The sequence below is a fragment of the Lepidothrix coronata genome, unplaced genomic scaffold (assembly GCF_001604755.1).
Source record: "Lepidothrix coronata isolate B3197 unplaced genomic scaffold, Lepidothrix_coronata-1.0 Scaffold0, whole genome shotgun sequence".
In the NCBI taxonomy this organism is placed as follows: domain Eukaryota; kingdom Metazoa; phylum Chordata; class Aves; order Passeriformes; family Pipridae; genus Lepidothrix; species Lepidothrix coronata.
Window position 1 is genome coordinate 19,227,821 of NW_016690180.1, and position 19,521 is coordinate 19,247,341.

The 19,521-nt window shown below is 42.1% G+C and overlaps 1 protein-coding gene across 2 annotated transcripts in view; it reads right to left on the reverse strand.

Annotated features, from left to right (window-relative positions):
* C1QTNF7 (C1q and tumor necrosis factor related protein 7) overlaps positions 1–16,304 on the reverse strand; it is a 50,667-nt gene extending 34,363 nt beyond the window's left edge. Inside the window, exon 1 of one of the 2 annotated variants that reach the window (XM_017811227.1) lies at positions 15,968–16,304. The gene's annotated coding sequence lies outside the window, so the exon portion shown is untranslated. Of the gene's footprint in view, positions 1–953; positions 1,222–15,967 lie in introns of those variants that run through there. The other variant, XM_017810410.1, reaches the window with a different exon arrangement.
* Positions 16,305–19,521: the final 3,217 nt, after the last annotated feature.

Below are 19,521 nucleotides of genomic sequence, written 5' to 3' on the forward strand. Positions count from 1 at the left end.
AGTCATAGGGATCAGGTGCTTTTGGAAAGGCTACAAGGAATGCAAGGGGACTAGAAACTGAACAGGAAAATACTGAGAAGTCTGAGTGCATGAAATTTTTTCTCAGGGTAGTACCATCTGTACCTTGTCAGTGGAGCTAATCCATCTTCCATTTATTTATTACCATATCTGCATATTGGTAGCCATCAAAACGTCAGGGAGGATCTCACAGACAAGAAGAGAAATTTGGCATTTCAACACCTATTTGCCAGGCCTATTGATGTCAATAAGTACATGAACTAGATAGAGAACAAAGAAATATTTCTTGACCTTAAATTATATCATGAAGCTCAGAGAAAGGTGATCTGTCCCCTGCAATAAGTTCCAAATAACCATACAGGAAGTGATTATTTTAAATATGAACATGAACATAAAGATGCATTTTATAAAGAAATCAAAACATTTCTTCTGTCATTTAATTTTCCTCTTAGTCACATTATCTGTGACCCCTTAAACATCACTATAAATCATATAGAATCCCATTGACTACAAGTTCCACAACTTTTGGGTTCACTGACACCACTTTATAAACTGCCTTTCTCCTCTTTGTTTTCCTTCACACAGTCTTTGCATTTCCCTGCCACATTCTCATTGTCCTTGAAATCAAAGAAATCAAAGAAATCAGAGGGTTCTCTGTGTTGGTCACAAACAGAGAACAGAAATGGTCAGCAATCAGAAAAGCAAACAGAGCCTGCCTGAGGCGTGTACAGATTCTGCTCTTTACACTACTCACAAGCAAAACAAGGTAAGATATTTATTTATTGTGCTGACATACATGCATTACTCAAAGGGACAGCAGGATAATGACATTACTAGTATTAGGAAATTTATCTTAAGTTTAGATTATCTCAGAGTTTTTACGAGGCAAGAGAATATACAAAGTTTGCTTCAGCTAAATAAAGCCCTTTACTTACATGGCTTGCAAGAGCTTCCAGCAGCTGTAGCCTCTGACTTGCACTGCGTACAGATATTGTGCCTTGCTGAAAGCCTCCTAAGTTTGACACAGGAGACAGCACATAACTCACCGGTGCTTTAGATTGATAAATCCTTTAAAAATGCTCTCAGATGTTTTTTTATCAGTGGCACACACTGACAGTAGATTGCAAAGCAGAAAGCCTGTCTGGTGTTATGAGGAAAGCGTTCCCCCTCTACTGAGTCCAAAAAAGAAAAAAAAAAAAAAGAAGCCCTTGACCTCAACAACTAGAATAAATCTACTGTATCTGCTGGCTCTTTTCTGAATGCATACTTGAGCAGTAACATAAGAGCGAGCGATCGCAGCGCAGAAACCGTGGCATGTGTGCTCTGTACCAGGAGGGTATGTGAGCAATGCTTCCAGCACAGGCACCGCAAAACGAAAACACAATGCGTGTTTTCGGCTTTTAATTTTTTCCGATATTTTAAAAATAAAACAAAGATGACAGGCTTCTCTATTTCAGTTCATGGCTCCCAAGTGGCAGTGCTCTCAAGATCTGTCCCCTCTGCTGGCATTCCTTGTCTTCCATATGAGGTTACTGCTGACTTTCTATTTCAAACCTCGATTTTCTGAGAATCTCTCTGTATCTCAGCCAGGAAATGTAACCCAGACTGAATTTTAGCATTTTAGATATCACAAAAGCAATGAATCGCCTGCAAGAAAAACGAGTGTTTTTCAGATTTTTTTCTCCTTCAGAAGATCTGTTTACTTTTTTTTTTTCTCTCCCTCTTTCCTTTTGTCTACTTAAACTTATTAAACTTCATGAAAACAAGCATAGCTTTTGGAACATGTCCTCAGTAGAACAAATATGGAGATGAATAAGAAAAGCAAAATAATGACGTAGCTTAAAATAGGTAAATGTAAGGTTTCAGGAAAAAAAGAAATTCCTTGCTCCATTGTAAAATTACACTTTCAAGAATAAAGAAAATAGTTTAATTATAGTAATATAATTCTTAGATGATGAGGACAGAGATTTTATGTAGAGGATGAAAAAACCTATTAGAGAAGTAGCAAAGATAAGAAAGAAAATCAAAGTCCTTATTCATTCCATTGTATTCAGTTGCAAAAGAGGGAAAAAGAGAAACAAGCTTACAGTCTAACATCAAACTTTAAAATATTGTAAATGTAATTTTTCTGGTTTTATGAAACGTAAAGATAAAACAAACAAACAAAAAAGCCCTCAAACCTTTTAATAAGCATTTCTAGCTTAAGGAAATAATAGTTTTAATGATGAATGATCAAATGATCTCTTTTGTCAACTGTATTTTTTCCCTTGTGTGACAATGGACTTGCGAAAATCCCCTACACATTTTTTTTCTTGAACCTCAGACTTGAGTTCAGCTTTTATTTTTGCTTCTTTTTTTTTTGTAACTTTGTTAAGACATGAAAACACACGTACAACTTCAAAGTCGTTTATTAGTAATTAAATTGTCTCTCCCAGTTGTAGTTGACTAGTAGCAGTGATATATTTTGTTGAATATGAAAAGCCTCAGTTTCAATTTAGTTTCCATTTGTATAATTTCTTTTGTCAAATACTGAAACCCTAAGTCTACAATAAATTAATTTTGACTCTTTTCAGCTGCTCCTGCTATTTTCACCTTCTCTTTCTCCACTAACATTTTCAAAATATGAGGCAGTGTCAAATCACACATGTATATCTTGAATTTCAAATTATTTGCATTGGGGTTTGGTTTTGGTTTTGTTTTTTTCTTATTAAAATACATGTTTGAAAGCTACTACTTTAAAACTGTTGTGAGAACAAGTGTTATTCTTAAGATACCACAACACCTTTTGTCTGCAGTGGGTTCAAGTCTCACACCTAGGACTCATTCCCAGAGGTGGGTGCAGAGCTGCCCTGCTCAGCCACGCAGAGCTGAGCCTGTTGTCACCTGCCGTGCTGGACCTCTCCCCTCTCTGCTAAACCACTAGCAAGGATGCTTTTTCTCCCTCTCTCCTGGTTCATCTTTTCTATTTTTGGAAAATAGCTAGGATCTTTTACTTTTACTCTCATTTTATGATGTGGAGACCTTGTGATCTGGTTTGTAGGAACAAGGCTTGGCACACGGGACTGCTCACACACGCCCGGGTTGCAGGCAGCAGTCCCGTGAGCAGGGTGTATCAGAGCCCGTCCAGCTTTCTGTCTGTAACTACCAGAGGCTAAACTTCAAAAACTATGACCAGGGAGCTATGACCTGCTACTTTGTGAAGTGTTTAGAGACAAGCAGAATATATACCTAACTTCTGAGGACCAAACGGTGTTGTTTTCAATACCAACATCTAAAACACAGCAGTAATTTGTGTGCCAGCTAATTATTCCAAGGCATGACTTGTTTTCTGCCCCAGGGATCTGGCTTTTGACTGAGGAAGAAACAAGCCATTGGGCAGTGCACTTGCAGCCCCCCAGGCATGGACGATGTCATTTCTCCCCAGCCCATTTCAGCCACACCCCAGCTGTGTAAGCCCTGCAAGCCTCTGGGTGCTCTGTTTTGTTGTGGCCATGTGCAATCTTGTCTCATGACTGGAGGCAGCTGGTCACTGCAAATGTCATCTGCTTTACTGAATATCGTATATGCATTCACAGATGTTTATATAGCAGTTAAGAAAACAGTTACCAAACTAAGGGTCGCAGCTACAACTGCAATCGCGAATGTGAACATGGAACCTTGACCAGGACCCCATGAGCTGTAACACAGATGGAAAAGTATGACACATGTAGGATGAAGTCTGTGTCGTGATCAACCCCATCAAAAATGTTAAAATGTTTTTTCTTCTTCTTCCTTTTTCTCTAACCCTAGAGGCAGTGTAGACCTTGATACATAAATTAATGTCCTATGTTTCTTATTTATCATTCAAACAGCACCCAAGAGATTGGTTGGGCTATGCTGCCTTCAGGCTGGGAGTGCTGCTTGGATGGCATGGCACTATGGTTACCTCTGAGACCCTGAGAAAGTAGGTCCCTGGTGACACAGTCCTTTGAACTATCTTAAAAAACTTTTTTGAAATCGTCTAATTTTATGCACAGTTTTAAAAAATTTGGTCATCACAGGGATATTCATCCCAGTAGCTGTTATTTCCAAAACCTTTTACTTTATTGCTCATACACAGAGCCAACAGGAACCACAAGGCTTAGTTTCACTTTTTCATGTAAAGGCTGGGCAAGAAGGACTAAAACACTGATGCAGTGGTGATGTAAGATGACATGGCAGGTAAATTTGAGCTAGAGAGCATATTTCCTAACATGATAAACTTTCATTAGATTTAGATGGTTCATGTGGACATAAACTGTGCCATTGATTGGCTCCATGGAGGCACAGTCCTGACTAAAGGCACATATACTTTTTCTAGGATCAGTCTGGAGACACATGTACCAAAGCACTTTTGGTGGAGGCATCAAGCTGCCCTGAGTCAGTTCAGTCCAGGATGACTTGGTCTGTCCCTGATGGAGGCAGTCTGTGTCCTGCAGCACTACTTTGGGGGTGTGCCCCATGGTCTCCAGTGCTCCAAGAGGATGTATTTGCAGAGGTGCAGTGTTAGAACACAATCACAGGGGTAATTTGGGATGGAAGGGACCTTTGGAGTTCATCTCATCCAACATCTGCTCAAAGCAGGTCTAATCAGCTGGCAGCTGTCTCTGCAATGATGACTCTATTATTCAGAGTTTTCCATGCCATGCAGCACATCTGACCCCGTTACCCCCAAAAGCAAGGAGATGACTCAGTAATTATGATCCAGAGGGATTTTGCATCCTTTTTCTCAGGTAATTACAAGCTCGTGATTATTGCAATAGCTGATTACCCAGTTGTTTGATTATACTTACTTGGCACTGAAGCCAGAAAATAATATCTCATTTTACAGGTGTGGACTTAGGGCACAAGGATGACATTAGCCAGAGATCACAGTCTGTGCACAGTAAGAAACTGAGTGGTCATCTCTCCGGGCTGGCATTGTACAGGCTGTCAGCCCTCTGAGCATTCCTGCTATTAGTTAGCTGTTAGTTATTAATAGCCACCTTGCTATTACAGATCGTTTTTTGAAGAAAGGGGTGAAGTAACACAGCATTTGTGAAACACCAGCTATGTAATGGGTTCCAGCGCTGAGGCTGAAAGTGGGGGAAAATGAAAAAGTGCTGCACATGTACACTGCTGCTGTACATGTGGTAGGCAGCTGTACCAGGGATCATCAAATGAATAATTCTTCCTAAAAAACAGCCAGTCTGGAATGGGATCTAAATTAGTAAAAGCTGGTTCTGGAAAACAGGAAAGGTCCCCATGATCTCTGCTGCTGTCAGTGAGAATTTATATTGCAGTGATCAAAAACTTTATGAAGGTGAGTATTGCTGTAACTTGTTTAAATTGAAGGCCTGGAAAAATACACTTAAGACACCTGCAATCAATTTTCATTTTGAAATTCAGTTCATACATAAGGAGGGCTTGGGAAGAATTGAAAGACAAGATAGCCTTGTCTTGAAAGATAAGAATGTTTATGTTTAAACAAGTGGCTCACATGCATGGCCTTCACACTTCCATCTCATGTCTGTAGCTTTTGGTGAGTAATGCTCTTTTATACATGGTCCCACCATGGTGTTATATATATAAATGGCATGTAGCTAGGAAACAATGTGTTACTTCTGAGAAAAATGAAAATATATAGTATGGGTCACAGATCTATGCTTGACTGGTTCTGCTTCCCGTAGTGATCCAGTTAAGCTCCTTTGCAACCCTTACGTGGATGTCCCATATTACCAACCCCAGTTCTGGACACAGTGCTGCATACCTGCTCAGGTTTGCCAAGGCAGCCAAATTAGGATTGCAGAATTTTCTCACTTGAGGTGAGATGCTAATGGCACTTGTTCATATGGTCTCAGCTAGTGTAGGGACTAGTGAATAATGGGCAAGAACTCAGGGGCTGCAAATTCCTGTTGATGCTTCAAACTGCACATTAGAAAAAGGAAGAATTCTGACTTTTTAGTTCATAATTTATATTAGTATGTTATTAAAATGTAAAAGGTAAATCTCCTTTTTAAACCTGTAGCGTGTAATATCTTGTCCATATGACTTCTCAGTCTTGAAATCCAAATGGCCAGTCCTTGAGCTGATACAAATCAGTGCTGCTGCACTGATTGCAGATGCAGCATAATTAATTTAGAGCAGCAGAAATTCTGGCTCGAAACTGTGTGGAAGTGGGTGCCACTGGAAGATGACTCAGGACCTGACAGCTACCATGGCTTTATATCCACATCAAAGCTTTATCCTTAGGCCTTCTACCATACCCCATGGGGGCTGAACATTTGGTTTTGAATGCTTCACTGAGCTACATAATTTAGGAACATCAACAGCACATAATATTAAAACCCATCAAAAGCAAGTCTCATGCTCAGATGCAAATCTCCTGAGCCTGCACTCAAGGAGGTGTGTGATCTTCTATTTGAGGGTCAGAAAGAATATTTTATTAAATTGCCTTGCCTCTTAGAGGTCAGACAAAATGGACAAAGCCAGGAGATGCTTTAAGGCAAGGACATTCATTCTCTTCCATTGTGGGATGTTCTTCAGCCAAAAGCAAAACTCATTTCAAGTACTGCTACATCAGGGGTAGCAAGACAAAACAAACTCCTCAGGAATTAGAGAGCAGGCTTTCTATCAGCAGCTTGTGTCACTTTCCCATCAAAAATCTGCTGCTCATGTACCTTGAACATGATTGTAAAACATTAAGTTTAATCTTTTGGCAGTTTGAGAAAATGGTCCTTTATGCACGAATCAAATCTCCCACAAGTTAAATCTGTAGCCCTTTCTTCTCTGCAACCTTGGAAAAAAACAATCAGGAATAAACATAAGGGCCCCAGAATATAATGTTCAAGATATATATGGGAATTTGAAGCAGCTTTCCTCCTTCAAATTCAGTCATCTTTTCATCAGGTCTGGAGTGAGGTTGAGGTTATTTCAGACAAAGCTATCTAAAATATCAAAGCAAAATGTTCTTTCCTTGCAATGAGCTGCAACCACTCTCCCTCCTACAAGTACAAAGCTTTCAGATATGAGGGTGTCTCTGACCATCCCTCATGAACACAGAATGAGGAAAGGCACTTCTTTAACTAGGTGGAGGAGGAGCCACTTACTGTGTATACCATCATTTGAAGTGCAGCCCAGTTCTCAAGAAGTACAGGGCTGCATTGCTGGTACAAATGAATTGAATGGCATTTCTTCATTTGGGAAAAGGCTCCAAGATTAAAAAGCAGATTGCAGGTTTGCAGAATAAACTGTTGCTGGTGCCCCCATTGCATGTAGCTTAAAACTACTAAAGTGATTGTACTTGTCTGGATTGAAGTATAAAAATGGTGGGTTTTTAGAAAAAAATTAGAATTGATTCAGGCCTGTTCAAGCTCAGTGTTGTTCCACTTGTCTTCAGTTTTCTTCTCAAACCCCCTGTTTTCCCAGCTCACTCTATGTATATCCTGTGTGGGAGGGATGGGAGTGTAGTGGCTGGAGCAGAGCACTGAGGGCTCTGATTCCTGCTCCTACTGCTGCTGTTGATGAGTTGCTTTCCTTCTGGTTTTCTTCTATTCTCCTTCTCATTCATCCCTTTAGCCTACCTGACATTTGGGCTTGAAGAAAAGTTCCTTGAAATCCTGGTAAATTGTCTAATTCTACCATTTAATAGAAATAATGAAGAAGAAGGATTTACTGTCTGCTCCAGCTGCAGGAGATGCTGCCTACAGTGGAAAAGACTGTTAAAGAGAGGTGCACTGGTCATTGCAACAGCATCCCACAACCTTACCACTGTTTCAGTTCAAAGCTGAATTTCCAGAGAGCTGCACATGAGGCTGTCTTGAATTTTCTTACAACCCACTCAGCAGCTGCAACTAAACCTGAAACCCCGAATGTCCAAAGGCAGTATGCTGTGCCATGGCTTCAGTACGGGCACTGACACCCCTGCGGTTACAGGGGCTTATTCTTGCATGTGAGACCCAGGGGTCAGCCTGTGACATTGGGTCCCTTTCTGCAGCAGGGGCACCAGCATATGAGGAATAAGGAGCACTGCAGTGTCTACCAGGTAAGGACACCTAACTAAATCCTTACTTTTAAAGCTATAGCTGAAGAAATTGGTACAACTGTCTTTTTCCTATGTAATCAGGCTGGGTTTAGTGCAGCAATTTGCAGATTGAGCTCAGTATTCTTCCCATTTACCCCATAGGCAATAAACCCATAACCACCAGGGTTTGGTTAACGCCATGCTAATGAACTCTGCTTCCCTGTCCACCTTATTCCCGGCTGCACAGCAAGCCACAGCCACTGGGACCGGCCCCACTGAGCTCTGGTGTTCCCAACCTGGTATCCTGGGGTGGGGGGTCCGTGGGCTGCTGAGGCCCATATGAGGTATCTTCTGTTTTGTGGATGCCCAGGCATATCAACCATCCTGCTGCTGTTTGGGGTTGCCTTTTCCCATCACCTTTCACAGACACACAATGCTTATGCTGTTAAGGTCTTTTTAAGGCTACTGCATTGCTGTTGCATGGCAGACGTGCTGTGGCTGGGTGCCAGCTGCCTGGAGAGGAGCCCTTTTCCATGAACAACAACATGAGCTATGAGCAATAGGAACTGGTGGTCTGAAGTGGGTGTCAGCAGAAGCAGGGCACATGTATTGATTGCAGGAGCAGTCATGTGTACTTTTTGAAGGCCGGATGGCTCAATATCTGTGCATGTGCTGAAATACAGATGATCTGAGGTTGGCCATAACCTCCAGCACTGACACAACACAGGCAAACCCAATCATTTCCTCAGTCTGATCTGAAATGGGCTTGGACTCAGGCCCCTTCCCATCTGTGTTGTCAGCCATGTCGTGGAGTGAAGTGGGTGCAGTTTCTGTGCAAGCCCATGGCACAGTTCCCACTGCCAGGGCTTTCAGCATAGGATTCTCTGGCACCAGGCTGCCCTCCAGCCATCACTCCCAGGCAGCCAGGGGGGAACTAACATCCCCAAAAGCAAGAAGGGGTACACTGGAGTTACCTCTGAGGCCTGCCTCTGGCACCTGTGCTACAGAGGGCTGCAACCTCTGTTACATCTAAATAATGTTCTGAAGGTCTAAATAGATAAATATTGGAGCTGTTGATGAAAGGAAGCAGTGCCAGCCACTTTTGGCCAGAAGAATAGGAACGCATCCCATTGCCTCAGGTTGAAAAGGCTTTGGATGTTTAGGACTTGCAAAAATTAGAGGGAGGAAACGTTAGAAATGATATCTGACACATATTTGCTTCATTCATAGACAAATTAACCTTAATCACCCAATTTATAAATCAGCTTTAAGTGAAAGGGCCCCTCCTCACCCCCCACTGCTGCATATTTTGGGGATTAAGTTGTTTGGTTTTAGTGATAAATTAGAAACATCTGCTTCCGCTGACAGCTTGGAATGGAGGCGCATACGGGAATGTGGCTGGCTGGGCTGCTCTAATGTGGGGGGATTCAGTACCGGAGCATGGTCCTTCCCACCTCTGTCTGTGGAGTCCAAAAGGATCAGGCTTGTCCCCCCTCTGCACTGGGACTTGGTGGGCCAAGGGAGGTGTGTGCCTGCTCCTGGGCTTGTTCAGGATGGTTCCTAGCGAGGCAGGAGCAGTGGTGAGCATCTCCAGCAGTTTGCTCTTTGCAGACTCTTCCTTTTAAGGGTGTCTTGGCACTTCTTTTGTGCAAGCAAAACTGTTTCCACTATGGGATCATAAAGTCTTGATGTCAAGGAATCCAAACCTTGTGCCAGAGTCATTGTGGAGGTTGCTCAAGGATGAGCAATGATGGCAATCAGTGGCCTGGCCATCCCTTCAGATGAAGAAAATGGTCCTGAGGGAACCAAGATGTTTTACAACTCTGGCATATCCCTGCAGAGGTGTTATAACTTTCTGATTGCCAAGGCAGGCTAGAAATGGCCAAGAGATACATCCCATCAAAGTACTTCACATGGGCATTCAACTTGTGCAGGAGGTATGAAAACAGCCCTCCTGGCTACGAGCCATTATCTGCAGGAGGGGAAAGCTGGGGCTAAATTCTGCCAGATAGAGCAATACAAATATAACCTGGCCATCCCTGGAGCTGCACCCATGGCAGACCCAGTCTGTGCATCTCCATGAAGGATTGATTTGACCTTGGTGTATCCTGACTTTCACTGCAGAGGTTTAATACATGCCCTGTTGGGCTCCAGAAACAGATACTTTACATACACCAGTCAGACATTTTTTTCCCAGCCTTTGGCAGTCAAAATTCTCAGATAGAAGCCCTGACTCTCAAGAACAGAGTATGACTGCAGAAAGGGAGAAGACAAGATGATGGGTAGTTTCTAACAGCTCCTATTCCCAAGATTCCCTTTTCTTTTTCCTGGATATTTTCTCCAGGTGAGTTTAAGGATTATCTAGATTTAATCAATATTTCCCCATAATCTATCAGAATCTGTAAGAACAAGAAACTCCAGGCAGGTTCAGAACAGGCTCTCAGACCAGCATTACAGAACAGGTCCTACAAGCTGGGCACCTCCTCCTAGTGCAGGAGGCACTGTTCCAAAGTGACGCAGTGAGTGCAAAGTGTATGTGTTTTTGTCTGAGAAACTCCAGGCACAGAAATTTTTAATTAGTACTGAGGTGTGTGGTCTGTCAGCATGCAGGGGATCATCCTAGGCAATCCTGCAGATGAAACTCTCAAGTCTCCTTAAAAAGCTGAAGGCAGTCCCCAATGCAGCCTCTGAAACCCCATTCCAATGCAAAGCAGCATCATCCATCTGTAAAGCTGAAAATACAGAGAAATGCAGCCTCTCCATTAGAGAAACAAATAAATATTCATTGCACAGTCATGGAGGTCCATGGAGGCTATGCAGCACAGCCCCTCTGACACCCCTAGGGCCAACCCTTGGCAGACAGTACGTGCTCTTTCTGGGGGTGCAGGAGAGAGGGAAGAGGTAAAAGGACAACCTGTTTCACAGCTAGCCAGGACCCCTGGTCCTGCTTATCATGCCTAAACTGTTTCCATCAGCCTGACTATGGATGTTACTCGATCTTTGCATTCCCATGAGGAAGACTCAGATACATGATGAAGTTGATGATGATGAAGTTGAATCAGTAAAGGGGATGCTTTTTCTTTATTTTCTTTTCCCTTTACCCAAGACAGGGAGAGAAATGAAAACGCCCTTCTTCCAGGAGAGGAGCTGTGATCCAACAACCAGGACTTTATGCAAGCTGTTTTGCTGGAGCATAGACTAACCTGTTCCCACTCTCAAAATCACTGCCTCTCCCTGGAATAATTTTTTGCTGCCCCACCTCAAATCTGGTGCTCAGAGGTCATCTGCAGGCATGTATCGCTGCTTTCTAGCATGAATGTCTGCAACGAATAACACAAACAGTAACTGAAGAGAGACCAAAGCAGCCTCTGTCTTTCCACTGGAAAATCAGCTCTCAGGAATCTGGAGAGTGCCTTCCCACATCATTTGAGCAGGTTACAGGGTGGCCCATCAACCACCATGAGTTTGGGGATGAATGGCTGCCAGCAAGCCCTCCTCAGAAGCCCCCTGTGAGGAAGCAATAAAGGGGAGCTCATGGGTTAACACACAGACACACCAGAAAAATGGAAGGTCTAGGAGGCTACCAGGTTGGTAATTTACAGGAGGGAAATGATAGAGGAAGTGAAGTTGGAGACAAATAAAGATGTGTGAGACTGAGAGGGTGGCTAATGCAGGGCTATGATCAAGGGGTGTCCTCAGGTTTAGGGGCCTAAAAAAGGACAGTCTCTGGAAGATAACTTTCAGAGCACATCTGTGCAGAGCTGGAGCTTATAAAGACTCAGATGAGCCAATTTCTCTGTAAAATAAATACCAACGTGGTGTCTAGAATAAGGAATGGATGCAAAGAGTAATCTAGGTGTTTCTCTGCACTCCCACTGCTTAGTGACAGAGAAAAAGGATTTGCAACAGCAGTCTGGGATATGTTAGGAAGGCGGGTTCAACCCTCAGGCGCACTGAAAGGCGCTGTGCAGGAACATCAGTGCAGGGCTAGCAAGGCTGGCGTAACATCAAGTTTTTATAGACTGCTGAAAAGGGAAAAGACTTTTGGTCTTGAGTTGTAACTGCTAGTGAGAATAGCAGATGCATGTTCCAGCACAGGGAGAGTCCCCCTCCAAGAAAAGGGAGAGTTTTCCTGGACAAATCCAGAAAAAGGACAGACTTCTCTCTTTTTTTCCAAGGAGTAAAAAACCCAAAAGAGGTGCCTCTCTCGGCAGATCACAGATCAGTTTCCCCTGTTCTGCAGTGATGGGACTCCCACACTGGCCTGGATCCAGTCACAAGGCCCATCAGACCAGTGGAAAGAGGTGGGGTGAGCAGTCTGGACACACCTTTTCAGCTCTGCCATTTGAGCTCTCCTTGGTTTTCTAGCAATGTCACTCCCTGTTTTTATTGCACATTTTTTAAACTACATTTCAGGTCCCACCTCAGCTATTAATACCATCTCCAACTCACTTTTTCCAGAAAGAAAAATATCTTTATTAAAGAACATAGCAAAAAATGAGAGAAATAACACAGAGTGCATGAATTACATGCGAAAAACCCATCCCCCTACTGAACAGTTCCCTTCCTTCTCCAGCTTTAACCTTGGACTCTTGACAGATGTTCCTGTTTGTTGCAAGATGTCTGATTTTGGGTTTGGGGTCTTTCCAAAGGGGAAGGGGAGAGTGTGAACTGCAAATAGGATGGGTGGCCTGATGGTGTCCAAACACAATCAACTATTTCCATTAAATCTTATTTGAGATTTGGCCTCCACTCCTGTAGGCTGCATCCCACTTGGGTCTGAGGGACGTGATACTCACAGGGATGAGGAAGATAAATCCAGTAGATAGACTAAAGATGAGCCAATACATTAACTCCAGCACAACATATGGACTATCACATCTTTCAGCCTAGGAAAGATTGCTCCCCACAGATTTCTGCTAGGTTTGCCCAGACTAAGTGAAACATCCCAGACAGTGAGACTTTCCTCCTCTTTCCCTCTTTCCCTCTGATTATTTTATAACTGTATAACTCCCACTGCCAGGATATTTTTCCCATTATGCATAGCCTATTCTTCCCCTTTAAAAGTGGTCCTCATTTTCCTCTGTGATAAGAATTAGCTTTATACTGAATAGTTCTGTCCTTCCCAACACACACCCCCCACAGAAATCTGTAGACTGTTTGATCATATGGCCCTATCCCCACTCTAAGGCTTAGTGAAACTTTGAAGACTTGAATGAGGTGCTTTGAGCTCTCCTATCTGCATCCAACCATAGATGAGGCTTGGACAGAAACAGGAACAGATTCACACTGCTTTTCCAAAATGAAAACTGAATCCTAATTTATGAAGAACAGGAACAATTTATTTCAGCATTGGGAAATCAGAGTAATCTAGATTCCTTCTTCAGCCCAACAGAGAAACTACTCTACTGATCTGTACCTCTTACTTTGGAGAGACTGGGAGCAGAAATGAATACCCTTTGCTGACACTCGCAGCCCGATATCTGTGACTAAAATGTAAATCTCAGTAATTATCTCACTTGCAGTCTTTGTTTTGGGGGGTAGGACCATGAAAATGAGCCTACAAAGACTCTAGATTTCTCTGCCAAGGCAATCACATAATTGCTTTGCTGTCCTTTTGGCTAACAGAGAAGCCACTTCAGCAGTGAAAATGGTTTGACCTGTCTTGTATCTGTGACAAGCAACTCACGGGAATCAGAAACGCTGTATTTTTTCTCATCATCATGGCTAGGCTTTGCAAATGAAGATTTGGGAAGGACTCTACCCACACTTGCTACAAGTGCGCTGGATTTTTTCTGAGGAACTTTATTTGTATAAAAGGTTGCAGCCTTAGGATTTTCACTCCTGAGCGAGGTTAAGTTTGTCTTGTCAATCTAAGTTCTCATTTTGTCATTTGCAATGTATCCCTTTGGTAATATGGATGTTATATGATCATGCAATGACAGTATATGTAACGTTGATGTAGCATCTGTTTAGGGACTCTGGAAATTAGGCTTACCAGTGCATGGGACAGACCTGTGAATGGACATGTCACAGCAAATTAAGGATATAAGCCAGCTCTGTGAATGGAACACAGGAACTTCTCCTGCAGGCACTCAAACCCAGCCCTCAGAATATGAATTTCCATCTACCTTCTCACCTTGTCACTGTGACTGAACTGTGGATAAATGCAAAAGTGAAGTGTGAAGATAGAGGAGGGAATGAAATAATAAACCACTACATCCTTTGTTTGCATCATTCCCTGTCATTGCTGCTGAGCCAGAAACAGCCCCTGTGTCTGAGATACTCAACTTCATACACCTCCCTGCCTCCTGTGTCATTAAGCAACATGGAGCAGGACCAGCCTTTACCACCTTTACTCCCACCAGCCCATCGCATTGACGAGGAATAGGCAACCACTGACAGAGGGTAATACACTTCCCAATCCCTACTCCACATAATCCTCACCCAGGTGATACCTGATAAAGGTGTCCCTGCCTCTACCTTTCCAGAGTTCAGTAAGAATGGTGATGGTGGGCTTCCCACTCAGCACAAACTTAACCCAAGGGCAGCTTCAAAGTGTACCAGGATTTTAGGATTTTCTCCATGACAGTGGGCAGGCATATCAGCTCCTCTACTTCCAGTTTTTATTTTCTTCACTCTTTCCCCTGTTTCTCTACTGTTAAATTAATTTCCTACAGTGTGACCCACAGGGACACAGCATCAGGGGGATTGACAGCCCTACATTCTCACCAGGGTAAATCTGCTCCAGTAGCACAGCTGAAGTTGTCCCAAGTCAGGGAAAACAGGGAGCAGGCACTACAGGAAGAAGGATTTCTGCCTCTTGAATGCAGCTATAGAACCCAATACTTGTGTGATTTCTGAAGCAGGTTGCTATTACTGAATTTCCATTCCATTACTGCTCCAAGGGTTGTGGGTAATGCTGTGCTCACACCCATATTTTCCTAAAACATCAGCCTGAAAAGCTTCATCATTTCCTTGAAAATGATTGGGATAGAAATTAGCCACCACTGTGAGTATCAGGTTTTGGGCAGCTGGCGTGCAGGCAGTGCTTTCCTCAGCCTCGCCTGGGTAATGGTAACCAGAGACCCAGGGGAAAAAAGGGAGCAAGAAACTGCTAATCCATTTACACTCTCACCTACCCAGACCAGGATTGTGATTATTCACTCTACACTCTGCATTTCATTTGTATTTAACAACACACATTCTCTCCCCAGCCTATACACAGGCACAAAGCCCACTGCTGGTAGCAATGGAAGCACAAAAAGTTAAATGACCTTGGAAAAAACCCAACCAAACAGAAGAAACACACCAGCATAATAACAAATGGATATATTTGTGACGGTTTAGTAAGTTAAATGCAGGAGCTTAACTTTGCAATAGCACAGCCCTGAAGCAAAATGATTTATTTGGTATTTATAATTTTTTTTTTTTTTTTTTTTGCAAAACAAGTTTCTATGAAACCATAGCAACAACTGCTCAAGTGAAGATTTGGAATGATGATGAAATCACTCACAAGCAAAAAAACCCAAATAGTCTTTGGTTTGGGTTGTTAGAATGTAAGATTAACACTAGAGAGAGAGAAATATTTCAAAATATTCTAGGTAATTTAATCACCCTAAACTCTGTGAAAGGTAGACATTTAAAACTACGTTTTTTGCCAGAAAATTACATCTTTGATTTTCAAAACAATTTGTCTTCTAATTTTCTGATGGGAATGTTGTGTGCATAAATGTCCAAGTTTATTATTTTTCCTTACAAGATACATAAATAGATTTCACAGAGACCTTACCGTAGTCTATTTCTAACAGAATCCCATGTATTCCAGCAAAAATACACATTTTTATGAAAAGTCCCTCTATTGCTTCCCGTTCTCCAAATGCATTTCAGAGAAGTCAGTTCAGGAAAGTAGAATCAGTTACAACTTACCCTCACACTCGAGTAGATGACATCGGATTTTTCAGGGAAAGCAACGTGCTCCGTTTGGGTAGTGTAAGAGTTGTAAATTCAAGCCAACGTGCAATTTTTGGTCATTCAAAAGCCCTTAAAACAAATTCAAATGCTGTAATGACAAATTGGGTACTTTGTGAAAAGGTATCTGAAGCTTGATTCTCTCGCATGGAGTTTTTTAACTGTCTGTCTCAGCTAAATAAGCTCTCGCTTCTTTCCTCGGCCATTTGCCAACTTTTCTAATTTAAAGCAACTGTGAGCTTGCTGTAAAACTCTTTCTGGAAGGAGTTCAGTGTATACCATGGAGCAAGGAGCAAGCATGTGCTCCAGACTGACGTGGTATGACAGAATCCTAACAGGACATGGGGCATATCCTCCCCAAGGTAACGTTATATCATCTTTGGAAAGCATGATAGGCTAAGCTGTCTCCTTCTTAGTAAAAGCACAGAGAAGAGGAAAAAATCGTGCTGATTCTGGCATGTTGTCCCCTCAGCATGGGATTTGGGAGGAGCAGCATCTGCCTCAAAGTGCAGGAAGAAGCAACAGCCTCAAATACATAAAGTGCTCAGAGCTCCCAGATGAACATGGACACCAAATTGGCCAAAAGACACTAGTCCTTGTCTGAGGCTTTGGGGACAGGGCCAGGGGTTTCCTCCAGGGCTTGAGGAGTGTGAGGTGCCTCTACTGTGTGGTGTCTGAGGTTCCTCCAGAGTGTGAGGTGCCTCTACTGTGGGGTGTCTGAGGTTCGTGGTTGAGCACAACCACAAACAGGTTGATTTTGGAGAGTTTCAAACTTGGGGTTTTGGATAGTTTCAAAATATGCTCATGTCAATGATCCTACCTCCTGAGACACTGTGAAGCTTTAAATAACAGAGGCATGGTTTTCAAAGGCATCCACTTACTGGGCATGGCTCTGTTCTGCTTTGCTCAAATTAAGAGAGTGAAGGATGCAAAATGTTGTTCATACAGGAGCGTTGCCTAGGCCCATGTCAAATTCCTCCTTTTTGCAAGGAACTTATTTCAACCAGTTATGGCTGGCACATGTGGTGTGCATTTATGAACCTATGAAATCGGTCCCCTCTTGTAAATATGAGTTTTCTTTGCAGAGTAGCTAAAAGCAAACAAACAAAAAGCCAAATGATAAAATATTGTGATTTGGGAAATTTCAGTCTCCAAGCTTCCTTGTGGGTACCATAAAAAACTTTTTTCTTTTTTCTTTTTTTTTTTTTTTAATGAGGGTTCTGAAAAGTCCACCTCAGACTGTACCCCAAATCATTCAGCACTTTTGGAAATGCATCCAACTGACCTGCTGATGTTAAGGTGACATAAGGTTTACTGTGGTTACTACTAAGTGACTTTGGTTTTGTCAGCCATATTTTATTGTAAAACTAATGAAAGTGAAGATGGAATCATTAGACTGAAAATTTCAAAGGTGTTTGATGGCCCTAAAAGAGGAATGAATCTTCTCTGAAAACACAAGTCAATGTCAGGATGTCACTTGTGGCATGGCTAAGAAAGATCTTGTTCGTTTGAATGTTCTAATTTCCATGACTCTAAAATATTAAGTATTTCATATTTTAAACTGAGAATTAAATGAATGCACTGGAGTCCTGTGCATTCAAACATATAGATAAAGTATTGCCCAAAGCTGGAAGAAAGGGTTTAAGGAAAACCAAACTTTTTTTTTCTTTTCTTCTAATGGAGTTTCATTTCAGCGCTAAATGGTAATAACCAGGATATAGAAGACTGTTACAAAACCATATGGTGCTGTGAAAACTTCAGTATATGATTTTACAAGTCTCCATTTTCCCCCAAATTATTTATATCAGAATATTTTCATTTTGCTCTATGGATCTGCTGGTAAAGCTTAGTTGCTGGTGGGCAACAGTGAAAGTAGAAATACCATCCTGTCATGTCACTTAAATGTACCTAAGTCATTTCTGTATCTTAATTTTCATTTAGTGATAAGGCATCAGGCATGCATTGTACCTGCATGCCTGTGGGAGTTAAACAGAAGTTTTAAAGATTACCCAGAGAGTGTTGCCCTCATTCTCTCAGTTGATCTCTTTCTGCTTCTGTTCAGGGAAGCACGAGATGATCCTTCCTCGTCCTGATAAGTCTTTCTTGGGGAAGCAAAGGATGTTGCCCATCACATGGGAAAAAAACCCATGTTTTTTAGCAGTCTGTGGAGAAGACTGGCAGGAATTATGAACCTGAGCTCTGCCACTGATTCATACCTAGCTCTGGGCTAGGAATCTTCCTCGCTGTCATTTATTTACCTGCCTTATAGGAATGTAACTAAGGCTAAATAGCCATTGGTGAAGTAGCAAATAAGATTAATCACACTAATTTTATAGCAGTAATAATTAAAAATCAAATATTCCTTCTAAGCTGTTAACATTTTATGCCCTCTGAGACTACCTGAGTAGTTTTCTATGGTCAACAACACAAAGTTAAAGAACCAGCTGCCAATTTCACTCTTAGGTTATAGGGAAGGAGGCATAAAGGGAAAGATGCAGCTAAAGCTTTGTCAGAGGGCCAGAGATATGAGCACCAACATAGCAAAAGTCCTACAAGGAAGAAGTTGAATCTATTTCATTTGCTTACCAGGCTTTTCAGATTAGAGGCAGGAGACAAGGGTAAAAGTGAAGGAAAAATTGCAAAGTGCTGTGCAAGCCTCGGAGGGTTAAGTGTTCAACAGAAAAGAAGAATATTTTGTATGAAAGATTTTATATTTATAGAGTGGTTCACTGGTGGCCATGATAGGCTTGTTTTTAATCCCTCTCAAGTTACAGTTCTAGGCAACTATTTCATATTTTAGCACTTCACCAGAACATTGATTTTCTTGCTTTTGGCGGTGTCTGGACACAGCTTAGGTAGAATTGAGCTGCTAGCTGCAGCACTGAGCTAGGAACTGCTACTTGGCATTCATGTCCTCACAGGTACAACAGAACAACTAACATAGGGTTTAGGAAAAATGGAATCATTCATCTCGGAGAAATTTCAAAGGGGAAGAAAATTCCCCTTGGCTCACCTGTGAGTGCAAGTCTTCACATGGTCCTGTGAGTGCGGACATGAGTTGCATCTTGAAGACAAACAACATGAATGTTTTTAAGAGGTGCATGAGAATGTATGTGCTTTAAGGAATATAGTTGTCACACCCTTGACGAATTGTGATCCTTAATCCTCTCAGGTGGCAAGCAGCTGAGACTTTTTCCTGGTGACATCTTTAAGTCCCATCTCTTACCAAAATATTTTAAGACTCAGCATGTTTAAATAAGTATCAAGGATGTTTCCAACACAAGTATCTGAACCAGGAATCAAACAAAATCCTTCATCTTCAGTGAACCACTAAGAAGTTGTTTTGTTGGGAGGAAGGAATTATGATTTTGTGGCGTTAAAAAGAGAAGTATCCTGTGATGCTGGAATTTGGGTTTTTCCTGTGTTATGGCTGAATGTATTGAAGTCCATATAGTACTCAGTTCAATCGCCAAGATGTGGATGTAAATGTAAATGCTCAGGATTTCTCTTGC